A 25,606-nucleotide genomic window follows, 5' to 3' on the forward strand; every position below is an offset into this window, starting at 1 on the left:
AGTAGCGGCCGCCCTGTGTGTAAGGGAGCAGGCGACAGCGCTGTCTGACTGATGGCCAACTTGTTTTGCCTGAAAGGGAGTGCTGAGTGCTTTGAAGTGTTGCTGCTCTGCAGTTTGTTGAATGTACTACAATGTATCCCATATTGTACCGAATTGTACTTGAACTGAAAAGCAAGGAAATGTATCGAACGGAACTGCCGTCAGCACCCAAATGTAGTGTGTGGGATTGCTGACCGCAGCTAAATGTACTGAACTGCTTTTGAATGGACTGTACAAATTTTTATATGCAAATTTTGAAATTTAAAAAAACTCTGTGCTGGTGAGCAGACACAAATGCTCAAGCATAACAGCTGTGTGAAGGTGGATGCAGAGTGCATTCAGGTTTGAGACGAGAAAAGTGGTGTCCTGCTCCTTCGTGGCAACATGATGCACCATAAAGTGATGAGAACTGGTTTGAGCGAATTGCTGCTTAATCCAAAAGTACACTAGCTCCTTCGAGCCGGAATTGAACCAGCGACCTAAGGATGACTTTGCTGAGTATTCCACTACAGTCCTCCGCTCTACCAACTGAGCTATCGAAGGGAAGCGCCAAAGATTTTTCTGTGCGATGATTGTTTTCCGTGAGCATGTTCACGCATCTGGACTCGTGGCGTGGCCTGTGCGTCTTCAGTACCAGCCCATGCTGCAGCGCGGTGGGACTGTCAACCGCCAGCTACTCTTTACAGCCTGGAAAACACGTGTGACTAACAATCACAAGAGTGTAGCTTTGACTTCTTATCAGGCTCGCAGATTTTTTGCAAGCTGCGCATTCTGAATTTAAAGACCTTGCAAGCTGCCCGACTTGGTCGTGCTGCCTGGCCGCTTGCATGGCAAGTGCCTTCTTCGCGCAGCAGGCAGCATATCAGTCTGCTCAATCGAAGGTCCTGAGTCAAATGCTCAGAAAAGCAATCAATGCTCGCAAGTCGTTCTTTTGGCTTCTCTCGCCTCATATATCCATCTTTGCAAAAATCAAGACGTCTTGCTTATGACATGGCAGAAAAAGGTTTGCTGTGCTTTGACCCATCTGGCGTGAACTCAGTGACACGTGAGACCACATTTCTTTCTGGAGAATTGCTCTGAGCCAAAAGCAGAGTGGAGAATGCAGGCATCGATCCCCCTACCTCTCACATGCTATGTGAGCGCTCTTCCATTTGAGCTAATTCCCCAGTAGCTTCTTGCAGGTTTCCCTCATTTGCTTCTCAGTTGCCTTTTCGCACTCGTCTCCAAGCTGCTCCACGACCATCAGAGAACTGGCCCACTCCTTGTATCCAATCGACATTGCGGAGCAGCAGCGAGCGAGCAACAGCAGGACGCGAAGCCACAGTAACGAAGAAAGAAGCCGAGAAGAGCACGAGACCGTGGAAGGGAAGCGAGGTGACCGGAAAGTAGCGGCCGCCCTGTGTGTGAGGGAGCAGGCGACAGCGCTGTCTGACTGATAGCCAACTTGTTTTGCCTGAAAGGGAGTGCTGAGTGCTTTGAAGTGTTGCTGCTCTGCAGTTTGTTGAATGTACTACAATGTATCCCATATTGTACCGAATTGTACTTGAACTGAAAAGCAAGGAAATGTATCGAACGGAACTGCCGTCAGCACCCAAATGTAGTGTATGGGATTGCTGACCGCAGCTCAATGTACTGAACTGCTTTTGAATGGACTGTACAAATTTTTATATGCAAATTTTGAAATTTAAAAAAACTCTGTGCTGGTGAGCAGACACAAATGCTCAAGCATAACAGCTGTGTGAAGGTGGATGCAGAATGCTTTCAGGTTTGAGACGAGAAAAGTGGTGTCCTGCTCCTTCGTGGCAACATGATGCACCATAAAGTGATGAGAACTGGTTTGAGCGAATTGCTGCTTAATCCAAAAGTACACTAGCTCCTTCGAGCCAGAATTGAACCAGCGACCGAAGGATGACTTTGCTGAGTATTCCACTACAGTCCTCCGCTCTACCAACTGAGCTATCGAAGGGAAGCACCAAAGATGTTTTCTGTGCGATGATTGTTTTCCGTGAGCATGTTGACGCATCTGGACTCGTGGCGTGGCCTGTGCGTCTTCAGTACCAGCCCATGCTGCAGCGCGGTGGGACTGTGAACCGCCAGCGACTCTTTACAGCCTGGAAAACGCGTGTGACTAACAATCACAAGAGTGTAGCTTTGACTTCTTATCAGGCTCGCAGATTTTTTGCAAGCTGCGCATTCTGAATTTAAAGACCTTGCAAGCTGCCCGACTTGGTCGTGCTGCCTGGCCGCTTGCATGGCAAGTGCCTTCTTCGCGCAGCAGGCAGCATATCAGTCTGCTCAATCGAAGGTCCTGAGTCAAATGCTCAGAAAAGCAATCAATGCTCGCAAGTCGTTCTTTTGGCTTCTCTCGCCTCATATATCCATCTTTGCAAAAATCAAGACGTCTTGCTTATGACATGGCAGAAAAAGGTTTGCTGTGCTTTGACCCATCTGGCGTGAACTCAGTGACACGTGAGACCACATTTCTTTCTGGAGAATTGCTCTGAGCCAAAAGCAGAGTGGAGAATGCAGGCATCGATCCCCCTACCTCTCACATGCTAAGCGAGCGCTCTACCATTTGGGCTAATTCCCCAGTAGCTTCTTGCAGGTTTCCCTCATTTGCTTCTCAGTCGCCTTTTCGCACTCGTCTCCAAGCTGCTCCACGACCATCAGAGAACTGGCCCACTCCTTGTATCCAATCGACATTGCGGAGCAGCAGCGAGCGAGCAACAGCAGGACGCGAAGCCACAGTAACGAAGAAAGAAGCCGAGAAGAGCACGAGACCGTGGAAGGGAAGCGAGGTGACCGGAAAGTAGCGGCCGCCCTGTGTGTAAGGGAGCAGGCGACAGCGCTGTCTGACTGATGGCCAACTTGTTTTGCCTGAAAGGGAGTGCTGAGTGCTTTGAAGTGTTGCTGCTCTGCAGTTTGTTGAATGTACTACAATGTATCCCATATTGTACCGAATTGTACTTGAACTGAAAAGCAAGGAAATGTATCGAACGGAACTGCCGTCAGCACCCAAATGTAGTGTGTGGGATTGCTGACCGCAGCTAAATGTACTGAACTGCTTTTGAATGGACTGTACAAATTTTTATATGCAAATTTTGAAATTTAAAAAAACTCTGTGCTGGTGAGCAGACACAAATGCTCAAGCATAACAGCTGTGTGAAGGTGGATGCAGAGTGCATTCAGGTTTGAGACGAGAAAAGTGGTGTCCTGCTCCTTCGTGGCAACATGATGCACCATAAAGTGATGAGAACTGGTTTGAGCGAATTGCTGCTTAATCCAAAAGTACACTAGCTCCTTCGAGCCGGAATTGAACCAGCGACCTAAGGATGACTTTGCTGAGTATTCCACTACAGTCCTCCGCTCTACCAACTGAGCTATCGAAGGGAAGCGCCAAAGATTTTTCTGTGCGATGATTGTTTTCCGTGAGCATGTTCACGCATCTGGACTCGTGGCGTGGCCTGTGCGTCTTCAGTACCAGCCCATGCTGCAGCGCGGTGGGACTGTCAACCGCCAGCTACTCTTTACAGCCTGGAAAACGCGTGTGACTAACAATCACAAGAGTGTAGCTTTGACTTCTTATCAGGCTCGCAGATTTTTTGCAAGCTGCGCATTCTGAATTTAAAGACCTTGCAAGCTGCCCGACTTGGTCGTGCTGCCTGGCCGCTTGCATGGCAAGTGCCTTCTTCGCGCAGCAGGCAGCATATCAGTCTTCTCAATCGAAGGTCCTGAGTCAAATGCTCAGAAAAGCAATCAATGCTCGCAAGTCGTTCTTTTGGCTTCTCTCGCCTCATATATCCATCTTTGCAAAAATCAAGACGTCTTGCTTATGACATGGCAGAAAAAGGTTTGCTGTGCTTTGACCCATCTGGCGTGAACTCAGTGACACGTGAGACCACATTTCTTTCTGGAGAATTGCTCTGAGCCAAAAGCAGAGTGGAGAATGCAGGCATCGATCCCCCTACCTCTCACATGCTATGTGAGCGCTCTTCCATTTGAGCTAATTCCCCAGTAGCTTCTTGCAGGTTTCCCTCATTTGCTTCTCAGTTGCCTTTTCGCACTCGTCTCCAAGCTGCTCCACGACCATCAGAGAACTGGCCCACTCCTTGTATCCAATCGACATTGCGGAGCAGCAGCGAGCGAGCAACAGCAGGACGCGAAGCCACAGTAACGAAGAAAGAAGCCGAGAAGAGCACGAGACCGTGGAAGGGAAGCGAGGTGACCGGAAAGTAGCGGCCGCCCTGTGTGTGAGGGAGCAGGCGACAGCGCTGTCTGACTGATAGCCAACTTGTTTTGCCTGAAAGGGAGTGCTGAGTGCTTTGAAGTGTTGCTGCTCTGCAGTTTGTTGAATGTACTACAATGTATCCCATATTGTACCGAATTGTACTTGAACTGAAAAGCAAGGAAATGTATCGAACGGAACTGCCGTCAGCACCCAAATGTAGTGTATGGGATTGCTGACCGCAGCTCAATGTACTGAACTGCTTTTGAATGGACTGTACAAATTTTTATATGCAAATTTTGAAATTTAAAAAAACTCTGTGCTGGTGAGCAGACACAAATGCTCAAGCATAACAGCTGTGTGAAGGTGGATGCAGAATGCTTTCAGGTTTGAGACGAGAAAAGTGGTGTCCTGCTCCTTCGTGGCAACATGATGCACCATAAAGTGATGAGAACTGGTTTGAGCGAATTGCTGCTTAATCCAAAAGTACACTAGCTCCTTCGAGCCAGAATTGAACCAGCGACCGAAGGATGACTTTGCTGAGTATTCCACTACAGTCCTCCGCTCTACCAACTGAGCTATCGAAGGGAAGCACCAAAGATGTTTTCTGTGCGATGATTGTTTTCCGTGAGCATGTTGACGCATCTGGACTCGTGGCGTGGCCTGTGCGTCTTCAGTACCAGCCCATGCTGCAGCGCGGTGGGACTGTCAACCGCCAGCGACTCTTTACAGCCTGGAAAACGCGTGTGACTAACAATCACAAGAGTGTAGCTTTGACTTCTTATCAGGCTCGCAGATTTTTTGCAAGCTGCGCATTCTGAATTTAAAGACCTTGCAAGCTGCCCGACTTGGTCGTGCTGCCTGGCCGCTTGCATGGCAAGTGCCTTCTTCGCGCAGCAGGCAGCATATCAGTCTGCTCAATCGAAGGTCCTGAGTCAAATGCTCAGAAAAGCAATCAATGCTCGCAAGTCGTTCTTTTGGCTTCTCTCGCCTCATATATCCATCTTTGCAAAAATCAAGACGTCTTGCTTATGACATGGCAGAAAAAGGTTTGCTGTGCTTTGACCCATCTGGCGTGAACTCAGTGACACGTGAGACCACATTTCTTTCTGGAGAATTGCTCTGAGCCAAAAGCAGAGTGGAGAATGCAGGCATCGATCCCCCTACCTCTCACATGCTAAGCGAGCGCTCTACCATTTGGGCTAATTCCCCAGTAGCTTCTTGCAGGTTTCCCTCATTTGCTTCTCAGTCGCCTTTTCGCACTCGTCTCCAAGCTGCTCCACGACCATCAGAGAACTGGCCCACTCCTTGTATCCAATCGACATTGCGGAGCAGCAGCGAGCGAGCAACAGCAGGACGCGAAGCCACAGTAACGAAGAAAGAAGCCGAGAAGAGCACGAGACCGTGGAAGGGAAGCGAGGTGACCGGAAAGTAGCGGCCGCCCTGTGTGTAAGGGAGCAGGCGACAGCGCTGTCTGACTGATGGCCAACTTGTTTTGCCTGAAAGGGAGTGCTGAGTGCTTTGAAGTGTTGCTGCTCTGCAGTTTGTTGAATGTACTACAATGTATCCCATATTGTACCGAATTGTACTTGAACTGAAAAGCAAGGAAATGTATCGAACGGAACTGCCGTCAGCACCCAAATGTAGTGTGTGGGATTGCTGACCGCAGCTAAATGTACTGAACTGCTTTTGAATGGACTGTACAAATTTTTATATGCAAATTTTGAAATTTAAAAAAACTCTGTGCTGGTGAGCAGACACAAATGCTCAAGCATAACAGCTGTGTGAAGGTGGATGCAGAGTGCATTCAGGTTTGAGACGAGAAAAGTGGTGTCCTGCTCCTTCGTGGCAACATGATGCACCATAAAGTGATGAGAACTGGTTTGAGCGAATTGCTGCTTAATCCAAAAGTACACTAGCTCCTTCGAGCCGGAATTGAACCAGCGACCTAAGGATGACTTTGCTGAGTATTCCACTACAGTCCTCCGCTCTACCAACTGAGCTATCGAAGGGAAGCGCCAAAGATTTTTCTGTGCGATGATTGTTTTCCGTGAGCATGTTCACGCATCTGGACTCGTGGCGTGGCCTGTGCGTCTTCAGTACCAGCCCATGCTGCAGCGCGGTGGGACTGTCAACCGCCAGCTACTCTTTACAGCCTGGAAAACACGTGTGACTAACAATCACAAGAGTGTAGCTTTGACTTCTTATCAGGCTCGCAGATTTTTTGCAAGCTGCGCATTCTGAATTTAAAGACCTTGCAAGCTGCCCGACTTGGTCGTGCTGCCTGGCCGCTTGCATGGCAAGTGCCTTCTTCGCGCAGCAGGCAGCATATCAGTCTGCTCAATCGAAGGTCCTGAGTCAAATGCTCAGAAAAGCAATCAATGCTCGCAAGTCGTTCTTTTGGCTTCTCTCGCCTCATATATCCATCTTTGCAAAAATCAAGACGTCTTGCTTATGACATGGCAGAAAAAGGTTTGCTGTGCTTTGACCCATCTGGCGTGAACTCAGTGACACGTGAGACCACATTTCTTTCTGGAGAATTGCTCTGAGCCAAAAGCAGAGTGGAGAATGCAGGCATCGATCCCCCTACCTCTCACATGCTATGTGAGCGCTCTTCCATTTGAGCTAATTCCCCAGTAGCTTCTTGCAGGTTTCCCTCATTTGCTTCTCAGTTGCCTTTTCGCACTCGTCTCCAAGCTGCTCCACGACCATCAGAGTACTGGCCCACTCCTTGTATCCAATCGACATTGCGGAGCAGCAGCGAGCGAGCAACAGCAGGACGCGAAGCCACAGTAACGAAGAAAGAAGCCGAGAAGAGCACGAGACCGTGGAAGGGAAGCGAGGTGACCGGAAAGTAGCGGCCGCCCTGTGTGTGAGGGAGCAGGCGACAGCGCTGTCTGACTGATAGCCAACTTGTTTTGCCTGAAAGGGAGTGCTGAGTGCTTTGAAGTGTTGCTGCTCTGCAGTTTGTTGAATGTACTACAATGTATCCCATATTGTACCGAATTGTACTTGAACTGAAAAGCAAGGAAATGTATCGAACGGAACTGCCGTCAGCACCCAAATGTAGTGTATGGGATTGCTGACCGCAGCTCAATGTACTGAACTGCTTTTGAATGGACTGTACAAATTTTTATATGCAAATTTTGAAATTTAAAAAAACTCTGTGCTGGTGAGCAGACACAAATGCTCAAGCATAACAGCTGTGTGAAGGTGGATGCAGAATGCTTTCAGGTTTGAGACGAGAAAAGTGGTGTCCTGCTCCTTCGTGGCAACATGATGCACCATAAAGTGATGAGAACTGGTTTGAGCGAATTGCTGCTTAATCCAAAAGTACACTAGCTCCTTCGAGCCAGAATTGAACCAGCGACCGAAGGATGACTTTGCTGAGTATTCCACTACAGTCCTCCGCTCTACCAACTGAGCTATCGAAGGGAAGCACCAAAGATGTTTTCTGTGCGATGATTGTTTTCCGTGAGCATGTTGACGCATCTGGACTCGTGGCGTGGCCTGTGCGTCTTCAGTACCAGCCCATGCTGCAGCGCGGTGGGACTGTGAACCGCCAGCGACTCTTTACAGCCTGGAAAACGCGTGTGACTAACAATCACAAGAGTGTAGCTTTGACTTCTTATCAGGCTCGCAGATTTTTTGCAAGCTGCGCATTCTGAATTTAAAGACCTTGCAAGCTGCCCGACTTGGTCGTGCTGCCTGGCCGCTTGCATGGCAAGTGCCTTCTTCGCGCAGCAGGCAGCATATCAGTCTGCTCAATCGAAGGTCCTGAGTCAAATGCTCAGAAAAGCAATCAATGCTCGCAAGTCGTTCTTTTGGCTTCTCTCGCCTCATATATCCATCTTTGCAAAAATCAAGACGTCTTGCTTATGACATGGCAGAAAAAGGTTTGCTGTGCTTTGACCCATCTGGCGTGAACTCAGTGACACGTGAGACCACATTTCTTTCTGGAGAATTGCTCTGAGCCAAAAGCAGAGTGGAGAATGCAGGCATCGATCCCCCTACCTCTCACATGCTAAGCGAGCGCTCTACCATTTGGGCTAATTCCCCAGTAGCTTCTTGCAGGTTTCCCTCATTTGCTTCTCAGTCGCCTTTTCGCACTCGTCTCCAAGCTGCTCCACGACCATCAGAGAACTGGCCCACTCCTTGTATCCAATCGACATTGCGGAGCAGCAGCGAGCGAGCAACAGCAGGACGCGAAGCCACAGTAACGAAGAAAGAAGCCGAGAAGAGCACGAGACCGTGGAAGGGAAGCGAGGTGACCGGAAAGTAGCGGCCGCCCTGTGTGTAAGGGAGCAGGCGACAGCGCTGTCTGACTGATGGCCAACTTGTTTTGCCTGAAAGGGAGTGCTGAGTGCTTTGAAGTGTTGCTGCTCTGCAGTTTGTTGAATGTACTACAATGTATCCCATATTGTACCGAATTGTACTTGAACTGAAAAGCAAGGAAATGTATCGAACGGAACTGCCGTCAGCACCCAAATGTAGTGTGTGGGATTGCTGACCGCAGCTAAATGTACTGAACTGCTTTTGAATGGACTGTACAAATTTTTATATGCAAATTTTGAAATTTAAAAAAACTCTGTGCTGGTGAGCAGACACAAATGCTCAAGCATAACAGCTGTGTGAAGGTGGATGCAGAGTGCATTCAGGTTTGAGACGAGAAAAGTGGTGTCCTGCTCCTTCGTGGCAACATGATGCACCATAAAGTGATGAGAACTGGTTTGAGCGAATTGCTGCTTAATCCAAAAGTACACTAGCTCCTTCGAGCCGGAATTGAACCAGTGACCTAAGGATGACTTTGCTGAGTATTCCACTACAGTCCTCCGCTCTACCAACTGAGCTATCGAAGGGAAGCGCCAAAGATTTTTCTGTGCGATGATTGTTTTCCGTGAGCATGTTCACGCATCTGGACTCGTGGCGTGGCCTGTGCGTCTTCAGTACCAGCCCATGCTGCAGCGCGGTGGGACTGTCAACCGCCAGCTACTCTTTACAGCCTGGAAAACGCGTGTGACTAACAATCACAAGAGTGTAGCTTTGACTTCTTATCAGGCTCGCAGATTTTTTGCAAGCTGCGCATTCTGAATTTAAAGACCTTGCAAGCTGCCCGACTTGGTCGTGCTGCCTGGCCGCTTGCATGGCAAGTGCCTTCTTCGCGCAGCAGGCAGCATATCAGTCTGCTCAATCGAAGGTCCTGAGTCAAATGCTCAGAAAAGCAATCAATGCTCGCAAGTCGTTCTTTTGGCTTCTCTCGCCTCATATATCCATCTTTGCAAAAATCAAGACGTCTTGCTTATGACATGGCAGAAAAAGGTTTGCTGTGCTTTGACCCATCTGGCGTGAACTCAGTGACACGTGAGACCACATTTCTTTCTGGAGAATTGCTCTGAGCCAAAAGCAGAGTGGAGAATGCAGGCATCGATCCCCCTACCTCTCACATGCTATGTGAGCGCTCTTCCATTTGAGCTAATTCCCCAGTAGCTTCTTGCAGGTTTCCCTCATTTGCTTCTCAGTTGCCTTTTCGCACTCGTCTCCAAGCTGCTCCACGACCATCAGAGAACTGGCCCACTCCTTGTATCCAATCGACATTGCGGAGCAGCAGCGAGCGAGCAACAGCAGGACGCGAAGCCACAGTAACGAAGAAAGAAGCCGAGAAGAGCACGAGACCGTGGAAGGGAAGCGAGGTGACCGGAAAGTAGCGGCCGCCCTGTGTGTGAGGGAGCAGGCGACAGCGCTGTCTGACTGATAGCCAACTTGTTTTGCCTGAAAGGGAGTGCTGAGTGCTTTGAAGTGTTGCTGCTCTGCAGTTTGTTGAATGTACTACAATGTATCCCATATTGTACCGAATTGTACTTGAACTGAAAAGCAAGGAAATGTATCGAACGGAACTGCCGTCAGCACCCAAATGTAGTGTATGGGATTGCTGACCGCAGCTCAATGTACTGAACTGCTTTTGAATGGACTGTACAAATTTTTATATGCAAATTTTGAAATTTAAAAAAACTCTGTGCTGGTGAGCAGACACAAATGCTCAAGCATAACAGCTGTGTGAAGGTGGATGCAGAGTGCATTCAGGTTTGAGACGAGAAAAGTGGTGTCCTGCTCCTTCGTGGCAACATGATGCACCATAAAGTGATGAGAACTGGTTTGAGCGAATTGCTGCTTAATCCAAAAGTACACTAGCTCCTTCGAGCCGGAATTGAACCAGCGACCTAAGGATGACTTTGCTGAGTATTCCACTACAGTCCTCCGCTCTACCAACTGAGCTATCGAAGGGAAGCGCCAAAGATTTTTCTGTGCGATGATTGTTTTCCGTGAGCATGTTGACGCATCTGGACTCGTGGCGTGGCCTGTGCGTCTTCAGTACCAGCCCATGCTGCAGCGCGGTGGGACTGTCAACCGCCAGCTACTCTTTACAGCCTGGAAAACGCGTGTGACTAACAATCACAAGAGTGTAGCTTTGACTTCTTATCAGGCTCGCACATTTTTTGCAAGCTGCGCATTCTGAATTTAAAGACCTTGCAAGCTGCCCGACTTGGTCGTGCTGCCTGGCCGCTTGCATGGCAAGTGCCTTCTTCGCGCAGCAGGCAGCATATCAGTCTGCTCAATCGAAGGTCCTGAGTCAAATGCTCAGAAAAGCAATCAATGCTCGCAAGTCGTTCTTTTGGCTTCTCTCGCCTCATATATCCATCTTTGCAAAAATCAAGACGTCTTGCTTATGACATGGCAGAAAAAGGTTTGCTGTGCTTTGACCCATCTGGCGTGAACTCAGTGACACGTGAGACCACATTTCTTTCTGGAGAATTGCTCTGAGCCAAAAGCAGAGTGGAGAATGCAGGCATCGATCCCCCTACCTCTCACATGCTATGCGAGCGCTCTACCATTTGAGCTAATTCCCCAGTAGCTTCTTGCAGGTTTCCCTCATTTGCTTCTCAGTTGCCTTTTCGCACTCGTCTCCAAGCTGCTCCACGACCATCAGAGAACTGGCCCACACCTTGTATCCAATCGACATTGCGGAGCAGCAGCGAGCGAGCAACAGCAGGACGCGAAGCCACAGTAACGAAGAAAGAAGCCGAGAAGAGCACGAGACCGTGGAAGGGAAGCGAGGTGACCGGAAAGTAGCGGCCGCCCTGTGTGTGAGGGAGCAGGCGACAGCGCTGTCTGACTGATAGCCAACTTGTTTTGCCTGAAAGGGAGTGCTGAGTGCTTTGAAGTGTTGCTGCTCTGCAGTTTGTTGAATGTACTACAATGTATCCCATATTGTACCGAATTGTACTTGAACTGAAAAGCAAGGAAATGTATCGAACGGAACTGCCGTCAGCACCCAAATGTAGTGTATGGGATTGCTGACCGCAGCTAAATGTACTGAACTGCTTTTGAATGGACTGTACAAATTTTTATATGCAAATTTTGAAATTTAAAAAAACTCTGTGCTGGTGAGCAGACACAAATGCTCAAGCATAACAGCTGTGTGAAGGTGGATGCAGAATGCTTTCAGGTTTGAGACGAGAAAAGTGGTGTCCTGCTCCTTCGTGGCAACATGATGCACCACAAAGTGATGAGAACTGGTTTGAGCGAATTGCTGCTTAATCCAAAAGTACACTAGCTCCTTCGAGCCAGAATTGAACCAGCGACCGAAGGATGACTTTGCTGAGTATTCCACTACAGTCCTCCGCTCTACCAACTGAGCTATCGAAGGGAAGCGCCAAAGATTTTTCTGTGCGATGATTGTTTTCCGTGAGCATGTTGACGCATCTGGACTCGTGGCGTGGCCTGTGCGTCTTCAGTACCAGCCCATGCTGCAGCGCGGTGGGACTGTCAACCGCCAGAAACTCTTTACAGCCTGGAAAACGCGTGTGACTAACAATCACAAGAGTGTAGCTTTGACTTCTTATCAGGCTCGCAGATTTTTTGCAAGCTGCGCATTCTGAATTTAAAGACCTTGCAAGCTGCCCGACTTGGTCGTGCTGCCTGGCCGCTTGCATGGCAAGTGCCTTCTTCGCGCAGCAGGCAGCATATCAGTCTGCTCAATCGAAGGTCCTGAGTCAAATGCTCAGAAAAGCAATCAATGCTCGCAAGTCGTTCTTTTGGCTTCTCTCGCCTCATATATCCATCTTTGCAAAAATCAAGACGTCTTGCTTATGACATGGCAGAAAAAGGTTTGCTGTGCTTTGACCCATCTGGCGTGAACTCAGTGACACGTGAGACCACATTTCTTTCTGGAGAATTGCTCTGAGCCAAAAGCAGAGTGGAGAATGCAGGCATCGATCCCCCTACCTCTCACATGCTAAGCGAGCGCTCTACCATTTGAGCTAATTCCCCAGTAGCTTCTTGCAGGTTTCCCTCATTTGCTTCTCAGTCGCCTTTTCGCACTCGTCTCCAAGCTGCTCCACGACCATCAGAGAACTGGCCCACTCCTTGTATCCAATCGACATTGCGGAGCAGCAGCGAGCGAGCAACAGCAGGACGCGAAGCCACAGTAACGAAGAAAGAAGCCGAGAAGAGCACGAGACCGTGGAAGGGAAGCGAGGTGACCGGAAAGTAGCGGCCGCCCTGTGTGTGAGGGAGCAGGCGACAGCGCTGTCTGACTGATGTTTTGCCTGAAAGGGAGTGCTGAGTGCTTTGAAGTGTTGCTGCTCTGCAGTTTGTTGAATGCACTACAATGTATCCCATATTGTACCGAATTGTACTTGAACTGAAAAGCAAGGAAATGTATCGAACGGAACTGCCGTCAGCACCCAAATGTAGTGTATGGGATTGCTGACCGCAGCTAAATGTACTGAACTGCTTTTGAATGGACTGTACAAATTTTTATATGCAAATTTTGAAATTTAAAAAAACTCTGTGCTGGTGAGCAGACACAAATGCTCAAGCATAACAGCTGTGTGAAGGTGGATGCAGAGTGCATTCAGGTTTGAGACGAGAAAAGTGGTGTCATGCTCCTTCGTGGCAACATGATGCACCATAAAGTGATGAGAACTGGTTTGAGCGAATTGCTGCTTAATCCAAAAGTACACTAGCTCCTTCGAGCCGGAATTGAACCAGCGACCGAAGGATGACTTTGCTGAGTATTCCACTACAGTCCTCCGCTCTACCAACTGAGCTATCGAAGGGAAGCGCCAAAGATATTTCTGTGCGATGATTGTTTTCCGTGAGCATGTTGACGCATCTGGACTCGTGGCGTGGCCTGTGCGTCTTCAGTACCAGCCCATGCTGCAGCGCGGTGGGACTGTCAACCGCCAGCGACTCTTTACAGCCTGGAAAACGCGTGTGACTAACAATCACAAGAGTGTAGCTTTGACTTCTTATCAGGCTCGCAGATTTTTTGCAAGCTGCGCATTCTGAATTTAAAGACCTTGCAAGCTGCCCGACTTGGTCGTGCTGCCTGGCCGCTTGCATGGCAAGTGCCTTCTTCGCGCAGCAGGCAGCATATCAGTCTGCTCAATCGAAGGTCCTGAGTCAAATGCTCAGAAAAGCAATCAATGCTCGCAAGTCATTCTTTTGGCTTCTCTCGCCTCATATATCCATCTTTGCAAAAATCAAGACGTCTTGCTTATGACATGGCAGAAAAAGGTTTGCTGTGCTTTGACCCATCTGGCGTGAACTCAGTGACACGTGAGACCACATTTCTTTCTGGAGAATTGCTCTGAGCCAAAAGCAGAGTGGAGAATGCAGGCATCGATCCCCCTATCACTCACATGCTAAGCGAGCGCTCTACCATTTGAGCTAATTCCCCAGTAGCTTTTTGCAGGTTTCCCTCATTTGCTTCTCAGTCGCCTTTTCGCACTCGTCTCCAAGCTGCTCCACGACCATCAGACAACTGGCCCACTCCTTGTATCCAATCGACATTGCGGAGCAGCAGCGAGCGAGCAACAGCAGGACGCGAAGCCACAGTAACGAAGAAAGAAGCCGAGAAGAGCACGAGACCGTGGAAGGGAAGCGAGGTGACCGGAAAGTAGCGGCCGCCCTGTGTGTGAGGGAGCAGGCGACAGCGCTGTCTGACTGATAGCCAACTTGTTTTGCCTGAAAGGGAGTGCTGAGTGCTTTGAAGTGTTGCTGCTCTGCAGTTTGTTGAATGTACTACAATGTATCCCATATTGTACCGAATTGTACTTGAACTGAAAAGCAAGGAAATGTATCGAACGGAACTGCCGTCAGCACCCAAATGTAGTGTATGGGATTGCTGACCGCAGCTAAATGAACTGAACTGCTTTTGAATGGACTGTACAAATTTTTATATGCAAATTTTGAAATTTAAAAAAACTCTGTGCTGGTGAGCAGACACAAATGCTCAAGCATAACAGCTGTGTGAAGGTGGATGCAGAGTGCATTCAGGTTTGAGACGAGAAAAGTGGTGTCCTGCTCCTTCGTGGCAACATGATGCACCATAAAGTGATGAGAACTGGTTTGAGCGAATTGCTGCTTAATCCAAAAGTACACTAGCTCCTTCGAGCCAGAATTGAACCAGCGACCGAAGGATGACTTTGCTGAGTATTCCACTACAGTCCTCCGCTCTACCAACTGAGCTATCGAAGGGAAGCGCCAAAGATTTTTCTGTGCGATGATTGTTTTCCGTGAGCATGTTCACGCATCTGGACTCGTGGCGTGGCCTGTGCGTCTTCAGTACCAGCCCATGCTGCAGCGCGGTGGGACTGTCAACCGCCAGCTACTCTTTACAGCCTGGAAAACGCGTGTGACTAACAATCACAAGAGTGTAGCTTTGACTTCTTATCAGGCTCGCACATTTTTTGCAAGCTGCGCATTCTGAATTTAAAGACCTTGCAAGCTGCCCGACTTGGTCGTGCTGCCTGGCCGCTTGCATGGCAAGTGCCTTCTTCGCGCAGCAGGCAGCATATCAGTCTGCTCAATCGAAGGTCCTGAGTCAAATGCTCAGAAAAGCAATCAATGCTCGCAAGTCGTTCTTTTGGCTTCTCTCGCCTCATATATCCATCTTTGCAAAAATCAAGACGTCTTGCTTATGACATGGCAGAAAAAGGTTTGCTGTGCTTTGACCCATCTGGCGTGAACTCAGTGACACGTGAGACCACATTTCTTTCTGGAGAATTGCTCTGAGCCAAAAGCAGAGTGGAGAATGCAGGCATCGATCCCCCTACCTCTCACATGCTAAGCGAGCGCTCTACCATTTGAGCTAATTCCCCAGTAGCTTCTTGCAGGTTTCCCTCATTTGCTTCTCAGTTGCCTTTTCGCACTCGTCTCCAAGCTGCTCCACGACCATCAGAGAACTGGCCCACTCCTTGTATCCAATCGACATTGCGGAGCAGCAGCGAGCGAGCAACAGCAGGACGCGAAGCCACAGTAACGAAGAAAGAAGCCGAGAAGAGCACGAGACCGTGGAAGGGAAGCGAGGTGACCGGAAAGTAGCGGCCGCCCTGTGTGTGAGGGAGCAGGCGACAGCGCTGTCTGACTGATAGCCAACTTGTTTTGCCTGAAAGGGAGTGCTGAGTGCTTTGAAGTGTTGCTGCTCTGCAGTTTGTTGAATGCACTACAATGTATCCCATATTGTACCGAATTGTACTTGAACTGAAAAGCAAGGAAATGTATCGAACGGAACTGCCGTCAGCACCCAAATGTAGTGTATGGGATTGCTGACCGCAGCTAAATGTACTGAACTGCTTTTGAATGGACTGTACAAATTTTTATATGCAAATTTTGAAATTTAAAAAAACTCTGTGCTGGTGAGCAGACACAAATGCTCAAGCATAACAGCTGTGTGAAGGTGGATGCAGAGTGCATTCAGGTTTGAGACGAGAAAAGTGGTGTCCTGCTCCTTCGTGGCAACATGATGCACCATAAAGTGATGAGAACTGGTTTGAGCGAATTGCTGCTTAATCCAAAAGTACACTAGCTCCTTCGAGCCAGAATTGAACCAGCGACCGAAGGATGACTTTGCTGAGTATTCCACTACAGTCCTCCGCTCTACCAACTGAGCTATCGAAGGGAAGCGCCAAAGATTTTTCTGTGCGATGATTGTTTTCCGTGAGCATGTTCACGCATCTGGACTCGTGGCGTGGCCTGTGCGTCTTCAGTACCAGCCCATGCTGCAGCGCGGTGGGACTGTCAACCGCCAGCTACTCTTTACAGCCTGGAAAACGCGTGTGACTAACAATCACAAGAGTGTAGCTTTGACTTCTTATCAGGCTCGCACATTTTTTGCAAGCTGCGCATTCTGAATTTAAAGACCTTGCAAGCTGCCCGACTTGGTCGTGCTGCCTGGCCGCTTGCATGGCAAGTGCCTTCTTCGCGCAGCAGGCAGCATATCAGTCTGCTCAATCGAAGGTCCTGAGTCAAATGCTCAGAAAAGCAATCAATGCTCGCAAGTCGTTCTTTTGGCTTCTCTCGCCTCATATATCCATCTTTGCAAAAATCAAGACGTCTTGCTTATGACATGGCAGAAAAAGGTTTGCTGTGCTTTGACCCATCTGGCGTGAACTCAGTGACACGTGAGACCACATTTCTTTCTGGAGAATTGCTCTGAGCCAAAAGCAGAGTGGAGAATGCAGGCATCGATCCCCCTACCTCTCACATGCTAAGCGAGCGCTCTACCATTTGAGCTAATTCCCCAGTAGCTTCTTGCAGGTTTCCCTCATTTGCTTCTCAGTTGCCTTTTCGCACTCGTCTCCAAGCTGCTCCACGACCATCAGAGAACTGGCCCACTCCTTGTATCCAATCGACATTGCGGAGCAGCAGCGAGCGAGCAACAGCAGGACGCGAAGCCACAGTAACGAAGAAAGAAGCCGAGAAGAGCACGAGACCGTGGAAGGGAAGCGAGGTGACCGGAAAGTAGCGGCCGCCCTGTGTGTGAGGGAGCAGGCGACAGCGCTGTCTGACTGATAGCCAACTTGTTTTGCCTGAAAGGGAGTGCTGAGTGCTTTGAAGTGTTGCTGCTCTGCAGTTTGTTGAATGCACTACAATGTATCCCATATTGTACCGAATTGTACTTGAACTGAAAAGCAAGGAAATGTATCGAACGGAACTGCCGTCAGCACCCAAATGTAGTGTATGGGATTGCTGACCGCAGCTAAATGTACTGAACTGCTTTTGAATGGACTGTACAAATTTTTATATGCAAATTTTGAAATTTAAAAAAACTCTGTGCTGGTGAGCAGACACAAATGCTCAAGCATAACAGCTGTGTGAAGGTGGATGCAGAGTGCATTCAGGTTTGAGACGAGAAAAGTGGTGTCATGCTCCTTCGTGGCAACATGATGCACCATAAAGTGATGAGAACTGGTTTGAGCGAATTGCTGCTTAATCCAAAAGTACACTAGCTCCTTCGAGCCGGAATTGAACCAGCGACCGAAGGATGACTTTGCTGAGTATTCCACTACAGTCCTCCGCTCTACCAACTGAGCTATCGAAGGGAAGCGCCAAAGATTTTTCTGTGCGATGATTGTTTTCCGTGAGCATGTTCACGCATCTGGACTCGTGGCGTGGCCTGTGCGTCTTCAGTACCAGCCCATGCTGCAGCGCGGTGGGACTGTCAACCGCCAGCGACTCTTTACAGCCTGGAAAACGCGTGTGACTAACAATCACAAGAGTGTAGCTTTGACTTCTTATCAGGCTCGCAGATTTTTTGCAAGCTGCGCATTCTGAATTTAAAGACCTTGCAAGCTGCCCGACTTGGTCGTGCTGCCTGGCCGCTTGCATGGCAAGTGCCTTCTTCGCGCAGCAGGCAGCATATCAGTCTGCTCAATCGAAGGTCCTGAGTCAAATGCTCAGAAAAGCAATCAATGCTCGCAAGTCGTTCTTTTGGCTTCTCTCGCCTCATATATCCATCTTTGCAAAAATCAAGACGTCTTGCTTATGACATGGCAGAAAAAGGTTTGCTGTGCTTTGACCCATCTGGCGTGAACTCAGTGACACGTGAGACCACATTTCTTTCTGGAGAATTGCTCTGAGCCAAAAGCAGAGTGGAGAATGCAGGCATCGATCCCCCTATCACTGACATGCTAAGCGAGCGCTCTACCATTTGAGCTAATTCCCCAGTAGCTACTTAAAGGTTTCCCTCATTTGCTTCTCAGTCGCCTTTTCGCACTCGTCTCCAAGCTGCTCCACGACCATCAGAGAACTGGCCCACTCCTTGTATCCAATCGACATTGCGGAGCAGCAGCGAGCGAGCAACAGCAGGACGCGAAGCCACAGTAACGAAGAAAGAAGCCGAGAAGAGCACGAGACCGTGGAAGGGAAGCGAGGTGACCGGAAAGTAGCGGCCGCCCTGTGTGTGACAAAGCAGGCGACAGCGCTGTCTGACTGATAGCCAACTTGTTTTGCCTGAAAGGGAGTGCTGAGTGCTTTGAAGTGTTGCTGCTCTGCAGTTTGTTGAATGCACTACAATGTATCCCATATTGTACCGAATTGTACTTGAACTGAAAAGCAAGGAAATGTATCGAACGGAACTGCCGTCAGCACCCAAATGTAGTGTATGGGATTGCTGACCGCAGCTAAATGTACTGAACTGCTTTTGAATGGACTGTACAAATTTTTATATGCAAATTTTGAAATTTAAAAAAACTCTGTGCTGGTGAGCAGACACAAATGCTCAAGCATAACAGCTGTGTGAAGGTGGATGCAGAGTGCGTTCAGGTTTGAGACGAGAAAAGTGGTGTCCTGCTCCTTCGTGGCAACATGATGCACCATAAAGTGATGAGAACTGGTTTGAGCGAATTGCTGCTTAATCCAAAAGTACACTAGCTCCTTCGAGCCAGAATTGAACCAGCGACCGAAGGATGACTTTGCTGAGTATTCCACTACAGTCCTCCGCTCTACCAACTGAGCTATCGAAGGGAAGCGCCAAAGATTTTTCTGTGCGATGATTGTTTTCCGTGAGCATGTTGACGCATCTGGACTCGTGGCGTGGCCTGTGCGTCTTCAGTACCAGCCCATGCTGCAGCGCGGTGGGACTGTCAACCGCCAGCTACTCTTTACAGCCTGGAAAACGCGTGTGACTAACAATCACAAGAGTGTAGCTTTGACTTCTTATCAGGCTCGCACATTTTTTGCAAGCTGCGCATTCTGAATTTAAAGACCTTGCAAGCTGCCCGACTTGGTCGTGCTGCCTGGCCGCTTGCATGGCAAGTGCCTTCTTCGCGCAGCAGGCAGCATATCAGTCTGCTCAATCGAAGGTCCTGAGTCAAATGCTCAGAAAAGCAATCAATGCTCGCAAGTCGTTCTTTTGGCTTCTCTCGCCTCATATATCCATCTTTGCAAAAATCAAGACGTCTTGCTTATGACATGGCAGAAAAAGGTTTGCTGTGCTTTGACCCATCTGGCGTGAACTCAGTGACACGTGAAACCACATTTCTTTCTGGAGAATTGCTCTGAGCCAAAAGCAGAGTGGATAATGCAGGCATCGATCCCCCTATCACTCACATGCTAAGCGAGCGCTCTACCATTTGAGCTAATTCCCCAGTAGCTTCTTGCAGGTTTCCCTCATTTGCTTCTCAGTCGCCTTTTCGCACTCGTCTCCAAGCTGCTCCACGACCATCAGAGAACTGGCCCACTCCTTGTATCCAATCGACATTGCGGAGCAGCAGCGAGCGAGCAACAGCAGGACGCGAAGCCACAGTAACAAAGAAAGAAGCCGAGATGAGCATGAGACCGTGGAAGGAAAGCGAGGTGACCGGAAAGTAGCGGCCGCCCTGTGTGTGAGGGAGCAGGCGACAGCGCTGTCTGACTGATGGCCAACTTGTTTTGCCTGAAAGGGAGTGCTGAGTGCTTTGAAGTGTTGCTGCTCTGCAGTTTGTTGAATGTACTACAATGTATCCCATATTGTACCGAATTGTACTTGAACTGAAAAGCAAGGAAATGTATCGAACGGAACTGCCGTCAGCACCCAAATGTAGTGTATGGGATTGCTGACCGCAGCTAAATGTACTGAACTGCTTTTGAATGGACTGTACAAATTTTTATATGCAAATTTTGAAATTTAAAAAAACTCTGTGCTGGTGAGCAGACACAAATGCTCAAGCATAACAGCTGTGTGAAGGTGGATGCAGAGTGCATTCAGGTTTGAGACGAGAAAAGTGGTGTCCTGCTCCTTCGTGGCAACATGATGCACCATAAAGTGATGAGAACTGGTTTGAGTGAATTGCTGCTCAATCCAAAAGTACACTAGCTCCTTCGAGCCGGAATTGAACCAGCAACCGAAGGATGACTTTGCTGAGTATTACCACTACAGTCCTCCGCTCTACCAACTGAGCTATCGAAGGGAAGCGCCAAAGATTTTTCTGTGCGATGATTGTTTTCCGTGAGCATGTTGACGCATCTGGACTCGTGGCGTGGCCTGTGCGTCTTCAGTACCAGCCCATGCTGCAGCGCGGTGGGACTGTCAACCGCCAGCGACTCTTTACAGCCTGGAAAACGCGTGTGACTAACAATCACAAGAGTGTAGCTTTGACTTCTTATCAGGCTCGCAGATTTTTTGCAAGCTGCGCATTCTGAATTTAAAGACCTTGCAAGCTGCCCGACTTGGTCGTGCTGCCTGGCCGCTTGCATGGCAAGTGCCTTCTTCGCGCAGCAGGCAGCATATCAGTCTGCTCAATCGAAGGTCCTGAGTCAAATGCTCAGAAAAGCAATCAATGCTCGCAAGTCGTTCTTTTGGCTTCTCTCGCCTCATATATCCATCTTTGCAAAAATCAAGACGTCTTGCTTATGACATGGCAGAAAAAGGTTTGCTGTGCTTTGACCCATCTGGCGTGAACTCAGTGACACGTGAGACCACATTTCTTTCTGGAGAATTGCTCTGAGCCAAAAGCAGAGTGGAGAATGCAGGCATCGATCCCCCTACCTCTCACATGCTAAGCGAGCGCTCTACCATTTGAGCTAATTCCCCAGTAGCTTCTTGCAGGTTTCCCTCATTTGCTTCTCAGTTGCCTTTTCGCACTTGTCTCCAAGCTGCTCCACGACCATCAGAGAACTGGCCCACTCCTTGTATCCAATCGACATTGCGGAGCAGCAGCGAGCGAGCAACAGCAGGACGCGAAGCCACAGTAACGAAGAAAGAAGCCGAGAAGAGCACGAGACCGTGGAAGGGAAGCGAGGTGACCGGAAAGTAGCGGCCGCCCTGTGTGTGAGGGAGCAGGCGACAGCGCTGTCTGACTGATAGCCAACTTGTTTTGCCTGAAAGGGAGTGCTGAGTGCTTTGAAGTGTTGCTGCTCTGCAGTTTGTTGAATGCACTACAATGTATCCCATATTGTACCGAATTGTACTTGAACTGAAAAGCAAGGAAATGTATCGAACGGAACTGCCGTCAGCACCCAAATGTAGTGTATGGGATTGCTGACCGCAGCTAAATGTACTGAACTGCTTTTGAATGGACTGTACAAATTTTTATATGCAAATTTTGAAATTTAAAAAAACTCTGTGCTGGTGAGCAGACACAAATGCTCAAGCATAACAGCTGTGTGAAGGTGGATGCAGAGTGCATTCAGGTTTGAGACGAAAAAAGTGGTGTCATGCTCCTTCGGGGCAACATGATGCACCATAAAGTGATGAGAACTGGTTTGAGCGAATTGCTGCTTAATCCAAAAGTACACTAGCTCCTTCGAGCCGGAATTGAACCAGCGACCTAAGGATGACTTTGCTGAGTATTCCACTACAGTCCTCCGCTCTACCAACTGAGCTATCGAAGGGAAGCGCCAAAGATTTTTCTGTGCGATGATTGTTTTCCGTGAGCATGTTCACGCATCTGGACTCGTGGCGTGGCCTGTGCGTCTTCAGTACCAGCCCATGCTGCAGCGCGGTGGGACTGTCAACCGCCAGCTACTCTTTACAGCCTGGAAAACGCGTGTGACTAACAATCACAAGAGTGTAGCTTTGACTTCTTATCAGGCTCGCACATTTTTTGCAAGCTGCGCATTCTGAATTTAAAGACCTTGCAAGCTGCCCGACTTGGTCGTGCTGCCTGGCCGCTTGCATGGCAAGTGCCTTCTTCGCGCAGCAGGCAGCATATCAGTCTGCTCAATCGAAGGTCCTGAGTCAAATGCTCAGAAAAGCAATCAATGCTCGCAAGTCGTTCTTTTGGCTTCTCTCGCCTCATATATCCATCTTTGCAAAAATCAAGACGTCTTGCTTATGACATGGCAGAAAAAGGTTTGCTGTGCTTTGACCCATCTGGCGTGAACTCAGTGACACGTGAGACCACATTTCTTTCTGGAGAATTGCTCTGAGCCAAAAGCAGAGTGGAGAATGCAGGCATCGATCCCCCTACCTCTCACATGCTATGCGAGCGCTCTACCATTTGAGCTAATTCCCCAGTAGCTTCTTGCAGGTTTCCCTCATTTGCTTCTCAGTTGCCTTTTCGCACTCGTCTCCAAGCTGCTCCACGACCATCAGAGAACTGGACCACACCTTGTATCCAATCGACATTGCGGAGCAGCAGCGAGCGAGCAACAGCAGGACGCGAAGCCACAGTAACGAAGAAAGAAGCCGAGAAGAGCACGAGACCGTGGAAGGGAAGCGAGGTGACCGGAAAGTAGCGGCCGCCCTGTGTGTGAGGGAGCAGGCGACAGCGCTGTCTGACTGATAGCCAACTTGTTTTGCCTGAAAGGGAGTGCTGAGTGCTTTGAAGTGTTGCTGCTCTGCAGTTTGTTGAATGTACTACAATGTATCCCATATTGTACCGAATTGTACTTGAACTGAAAAGCAAGGAAATGTATCGAACGGAACTGCCGTCAGCACCCAAATGTAGTGTATGGGATTGCTGACCGCAGCTAAATGTACTGAACTGCTTTTGAATGGACTGTACAAATTTTTATATGCAAATTTTGAAATTTAAAAAAACTCTGTGCTGGTGAGCAGACACAAATGCTCAAGCATAACAGCTGTGTGAAGGTGGATGCAGAATGCTTTCAGGTTTGAGACGAGAAAAGTGGTGTCCTGCTCCTTCGTGGCAACATGATGCACCACAAAGTGATGAGAACTGGTTTGAGCGAATTGCTGCTTAATCCAAAAGTACACTAGCTCCTTCGAGCCAGAATTGAACCAGCGACCGAAGGATGACTTTGCTGAGTATTCCACTACAGTCCTCCGCTCTACCAACTGAGCTATCGAAGGGAAGCGCCAAAGATTTTTCTGTGCGATGATTGTTTTCCGTGAGCATGTTGACGCATCTGGACTCGTGGCGTGGCCTGTGCGTCTTCAGTACCAGCCCATGCTGCAGCGCGGTGGGACTGTCAACCGCCAGAAACTCTTTACAGCCTGGAAAACGCGTGTGACTAACAATCACAAGAGTGTAGCTTTGACTTCTTATCAGGCTCGCAGATTTTTTGCAAGCTGCGCATTCTGAATTTAAAGACCTTGCAAGCTGCCCGACTTGGTCGTGCTGCCTGGCCGCTTGCATGGCAAGTGCCTTCTTCGCGCAGCAGGCAGCATATCAGTCTGCTCAATCGAAGGTCCTGAGTCAAATGCTCAGAAAAGCAATCAATGCTCGCAAGTCGTTCTTTTGGCTTCTCTCGCCTCATATATCCATCTTTGCAAAAATCAAGACGTCTTGCTTATGACATGGCAGAAAAAGGTTTGCTGTGCTTTGACCCATCTGGCGTGAACTCAGTGACACGTGAGACCACATTTCTTTCTGGAGAATTGCTCTGAGCCAAAAGCAGAGTGGAGAATGCAGGCATCGAAACCCCTACCTCTCACATGCTAAGCGAGCGCTCTACCATTTGAGCTAATTCCCCAGTAGCTTCTTGCAGGTTTCCCTCATTTGCTTCTCAGTCGCCTTTTCGCACTCGTCTCCAAGCTGCTCCACGACCATCAGAGAACTGGCCCACTCCTTGTATCCAATCGACATTGCGGAGCAGCAGCGAGCGAGCAACAGCAGGACGCGAAGCCACAGTAACGAAGAAAGAAGCCGAGAAGAGCACGAGACCGTGGAAGGGAAGCGAGGTGACCGGAAAGTAGCGGCCGCCCTGTGTGTGAGGGAGCAGGCGACAGCGCTGTCTGACTGATGTTTTGCCTGAAAGGGAGTGCTGAGTGCTTTGAAGTGTTGCTGCTCTGCAGTTTGTTGAATGCACTACAATGTATCCCATATTGTACCGAATTGTACTTGAACTGAAAAGCAAGGAAATGTATCGAACGGAACTGCCGTCAGCACCCAAATGTAGTGTATGGGATTGCTGACCGCAGCTAAATGTACTGAACTGCTTTTGAATGGACTGTACAAATTTTTATATGCAAATTTTGAAATTTAAAAAAACTCTGTGCTGGTGAGCAGACACAAATGCTCAAGCATAACAGCTGTGTGAAGGTGGATGCAGAATGCTTTCAGGTTTGAGACGAGAAAAGTGGTGTCCTGCTCCTTCGTGGCAACATGATGCACCACAAAGTGATGAGAACTGGTTTGAGCGAATTGCTGCTTAATCCAAAAGTACACTAGCTCCTTCGAGCCAGAATTGAACCAGCGACCGAAGGATGACTTTGCTGAGTATTCCACTACAGTCCTCCGCTCTACCAACTGAGCTATCGAAGGGAAGCGCCAAAGATTTTTCTGTGCGATGATTGTTTTCCGTGAGCATGTTGACGCATCTGGACTCGTGGCGTGGCCTGTGCGTCTTCAGTACCAGCCCATGCTGCAGCGCGGTGGGACTGTCAACCGCCAGAAACTCTTTACAGCCTGGAAAACGCGTGTGACTAACAATCACAAGAGTGTAGCTTTGACTTCTTATCAGGCTCGCAGATTTTTTGCAAGCTGCGCATTCTGAATTTAAAGACCTTGCAAGCTGCCCGACTTGGTCGTGCTGCCTGGCCGCTTGCATGGCAAGTGCCTTCTTCGCGCAGCAGGCAGCATATCAGTCTGCTCAATCGAAGGTCCTGAGTCAAATGCTCAGAAAAGCAATCAATGCTCGCAAGTCGTTCTTTTGGCTTCTCTCGCCTCATATATCCATCTTTGCAAAAATCAAGACGTCTTGCTTATGACATGGCAGAAAAAGGTTTGCTGTGCTTTGACCCATCTGGCGTGAACTCAGTGACACGTGAGACCACATTTCTTTCTGGAGAATTGCTCTGAGCCAAAAGCAGAGTGGAGAATGCAGGCATCGATCCCCCTACCTCTCACATGCTAAGCGAGCGCTCTACCATTTGAGCTAATTCCCCAGTAGCTTCTTGCAGGTTTCCCTCATTTGCTTCTCAGTCGCCTTTTCGCACTCGTCTCCAAGCTGCTCCACGACCATCAGAGAACTGGCCCACTCCTTGTATCCAATCGACATTGCGGAGCAGCAGCGAGCGAGCAACAGCAGGACGCGAAGCCACAGTAACGAAGAAAGAAGCCGAGAAGAGCACGAGACCGTGGAAGGGAAGCGAGGTGACCGGAAAGTAGC

The 25,606-nt window shown here is 49.0% G+C and overlaps 18 non-coding genes across 18 annotated transcripts; all 18 read right to left on the bottom strand.

The window, feature by feature from the left end:
* Positions 1-490: 490 nt before the first annotated feature.
* Positions 491-582, bottom strand: trnay-gua (transfer RNA tyrosine (anticodon GUA)). The gene is given in 2 exon segments: positions 491-526; positions 546-582. It is a non-coding gene; the product is annotated as a tRNA-Tyr (tRNA).
* A 1,331-nt stretch (positions 583-1,913) lies between these two features.
* On the bottom strand, positions 1,914-2,005 carry trnay-gua (transfer RNA tyrosine (anticodon GUA)). The gene is given in 2 exon segments: positions 1,914-1,949; positions 1,969-2,005. It is a non-coding gene; the product is annotated as a tRNA-Tyr (tRNA).
* A 1,332-nt stretch (positions 2,006-3,337) lies between these two features.
* Positions 3,338-3,429, bottom strand: trnay-gua (transfer RNA tyrosine (anticodon GUA)). Its single transcript is given in 2 exon segments — positions 3,338-3,373; positions 3,393-3,429. It is a non-coding gene; the product is annotated as a tRNA-Tyr (tRNA).
* A 1,331-nt stretch (positions 3,430-4,760) lies between these two features.
* Positions 4,761-4,852, bottom strand: trnay-gua (transfer RNA tyrosine (anticodon GUA)). Its single transcript is given in 2 exon segments — positions 4,761-4,796; positions 4,816-4,852. It is a non-coding gene; the product is annotated as a tRNA-Tyr (tRNA).
* A 1,332-nt stretch (positions 4,853-6,184) lies between these two features.
* trnay-gua (transfer RNA tyrosine (anticodon GUA)) lies at positions 6,185-6,276 on the bottom strand. Its single transcript is given in 2 exon segments — positions 6,185-6,220; positions 6,240-6,276. It is a non-coding gene; the product is annotated as a tRNA-Tyr (tRNA).
* A 1,331-nt stretch (positions 6,277-7,607) lies between these two features.
* trnay-gua (transfer RNA tyrosine (anticodon GUA)) lies at positions 7,608-7,699 on the bottom strand. The gene is given in 2 exon segments: positions 7,608-7,643; positions 7,663-7,699. It is a non-coding gene; the product is annotated as a tRNA-Tyr (tRNA).
* Positions 7,700-9,031: 1,332 nt separating this feature from the next.
* trnay-gua (transfer RNA tyrosine (anticodon GUA)) lies at positions 9,032-9,123 on the bottom strand. The gene is given in 2 exon segments: positions 9,032-9,067; positions 9,087-9,123. It is a non-coding gene; the product is annotated as a tRNA-Tyr (tRNA).
* A 1,331-nt stretch (positions 9,124-10,454) lies between these two features.
* Positions 10,455-10,546, bottom strand: trnay-gua (transfer RNA tyrosine (anticodon GUA)). Its single transcript is given in 2 exon segments — positions 10,455-10,490; positions 10,510-10,546. It is a non-coding gene; the product is annotated as a tRNA-Tyr (tRNA).
* A 1,331-nt stretch (positions 10,547-11,877) lies between these two features.
* On the bottom strand, positions 11,878-11,969 carry trnay-gua (transfer RNA tyrosine (anticodon GUA)). Its single transcript is given in 2 exon segments — positions 11,878-11,913; positions 11,933-11,969. It is a non-coding gene; the product is annotated as a tRNA-Tyr (tRNA).
* Positions 11,970-13,291: 1,322 nt separating this feature from the next.
* Positions 13,292-13,383, bottom strand: trnay-gua (transfer RNA tyrosine (anticodon GUA)). The gene is given in 2 exon segments: positions 13,292-13,327; positions 13,347-13,383. It is a non-coding gene; the product is annotated as a tRNA-Tyr (tRNA).
* Positions 13,384-14,714: 1,331 nt separating this feature from the next.
* Positions 14,715-14,806, bottom strand: trnay-gua (transfer RNA tyrosine (anticodon GUA)). The gene is given in 2 exon segments: positions 14,715-14,750; positions 14,770-14,806. It is a non-coding gene; the product is annotated as a tRNA-Tyr (tRNA).
* Positions 14,807-16,137: 1,331 nt separating this feature from the next.
* On the bottom strand, positions 16,138-16,229 carry trnay-gua (transfer RNA tyrosine (anticodon GUA)). The gene is given in 2 exon segments: positions 16,138-16,173; positions 16,193-16,229. It is a non-coding gene; the product is annotated as a tRNA-Tyr (tRNA).
* Positions 16,230-17,560: 1,331 nt separating this feature from the next.
* Positions 17,561-17,652, bottom strand: trnay-gua (transfer RNA tyrosine (anticodon GUA)). The gene is given in 2 exon segments: positions 17,561-17,596; positions 17,616-17,652. It is a non-coding gene; the product is annotated as a tRNA-Tyr (tRNA).
* Positions 17,653-18,983: 1,331 nt separating this feature from the next.
* trnay-gua (transfer RNA tyrosine (anticodon GUA)) lies at positions 18,984-19,075 on the bottom strand. Its single transcript is given in 2 exon segments — positions 18,984-19,019; positions 19,039-19,075. It is a non-coding gene; the product is annotated as a tRNA-Tyr (tRNA).
* A 1,331-nt stretch (positions 19,076-20,406) lies between these two features.
* Positions 20,407-20,499, bottom strand: trnay-gua (transfer RNA tyrosine (anticodon GUA)). Its single transcript has 2 exons — positions 20,463-20,499; positions 20,407-20,442 (listed from the first exon to the last, which is right to left on the bottom strand). It is a non-coding gene; the product is annotated as a tRNA-Tyr (tRNA).
* Positions 20,500-21,830: 1,331 nt separating this feature from the next.
* trnay-gua (transfer RNA tyrosine (anticodon GUA)) lies at positions 21,831-21,922 on the bottom strand. Its single transcript is given in 2 exon segments — positions 21,831-21,866; positions 21,886-21,922. It is a non-coding gene; the product is annotated as a tRNA-Tyr (tRNA).
* Positions 21,923-23,253: 1,331 nt separating this feature from the next.
* trnay-gua (transfer RNA tyrosine (anticodon GUA)) lies at positions 23,254-23,345 on the bottom strand. Its single transcript is given in 2 exon segments — positions 23,254-23,289; positions 23,309-23,345. It is a non-coding gene; the product is annotated as a tRNA-Tyr (tRNA).
* A 1,322-nt stretch (positions 23,346-24,667) lies between these two features.
* On the bottom strand, positions 24,668-24,759 carry trnay-gua (transfer RNA tyrosine (anticodon GUA)). The gene is given in 2 exon segments: positions 24,668-24,703; positions 24,723-24,759. It is a non-coding gene; the product is annotated as a tRNA-Tyr (tRNA).
* Positions 24,760-25,606: the final 847 nt, after the last annotated feature.

Source organism: Pristiophorus japonicus, unplaced genomic scaffold, assembly GCF_044704955.1.
Source record: "Pristiophorus japonicus isolate sPriJap1 unplaced genomic scaffold, sPriJap1.hap1 HAP1_SCAFFOLD_207, whole genome shotgun sequence".
Classification (NCBI taxonomy): Eukaryota; Metazoa; Chordata; class Chondrichthyes; family Pristiophoridae; genus Pristiophorus; species Pristiophorus japonicus.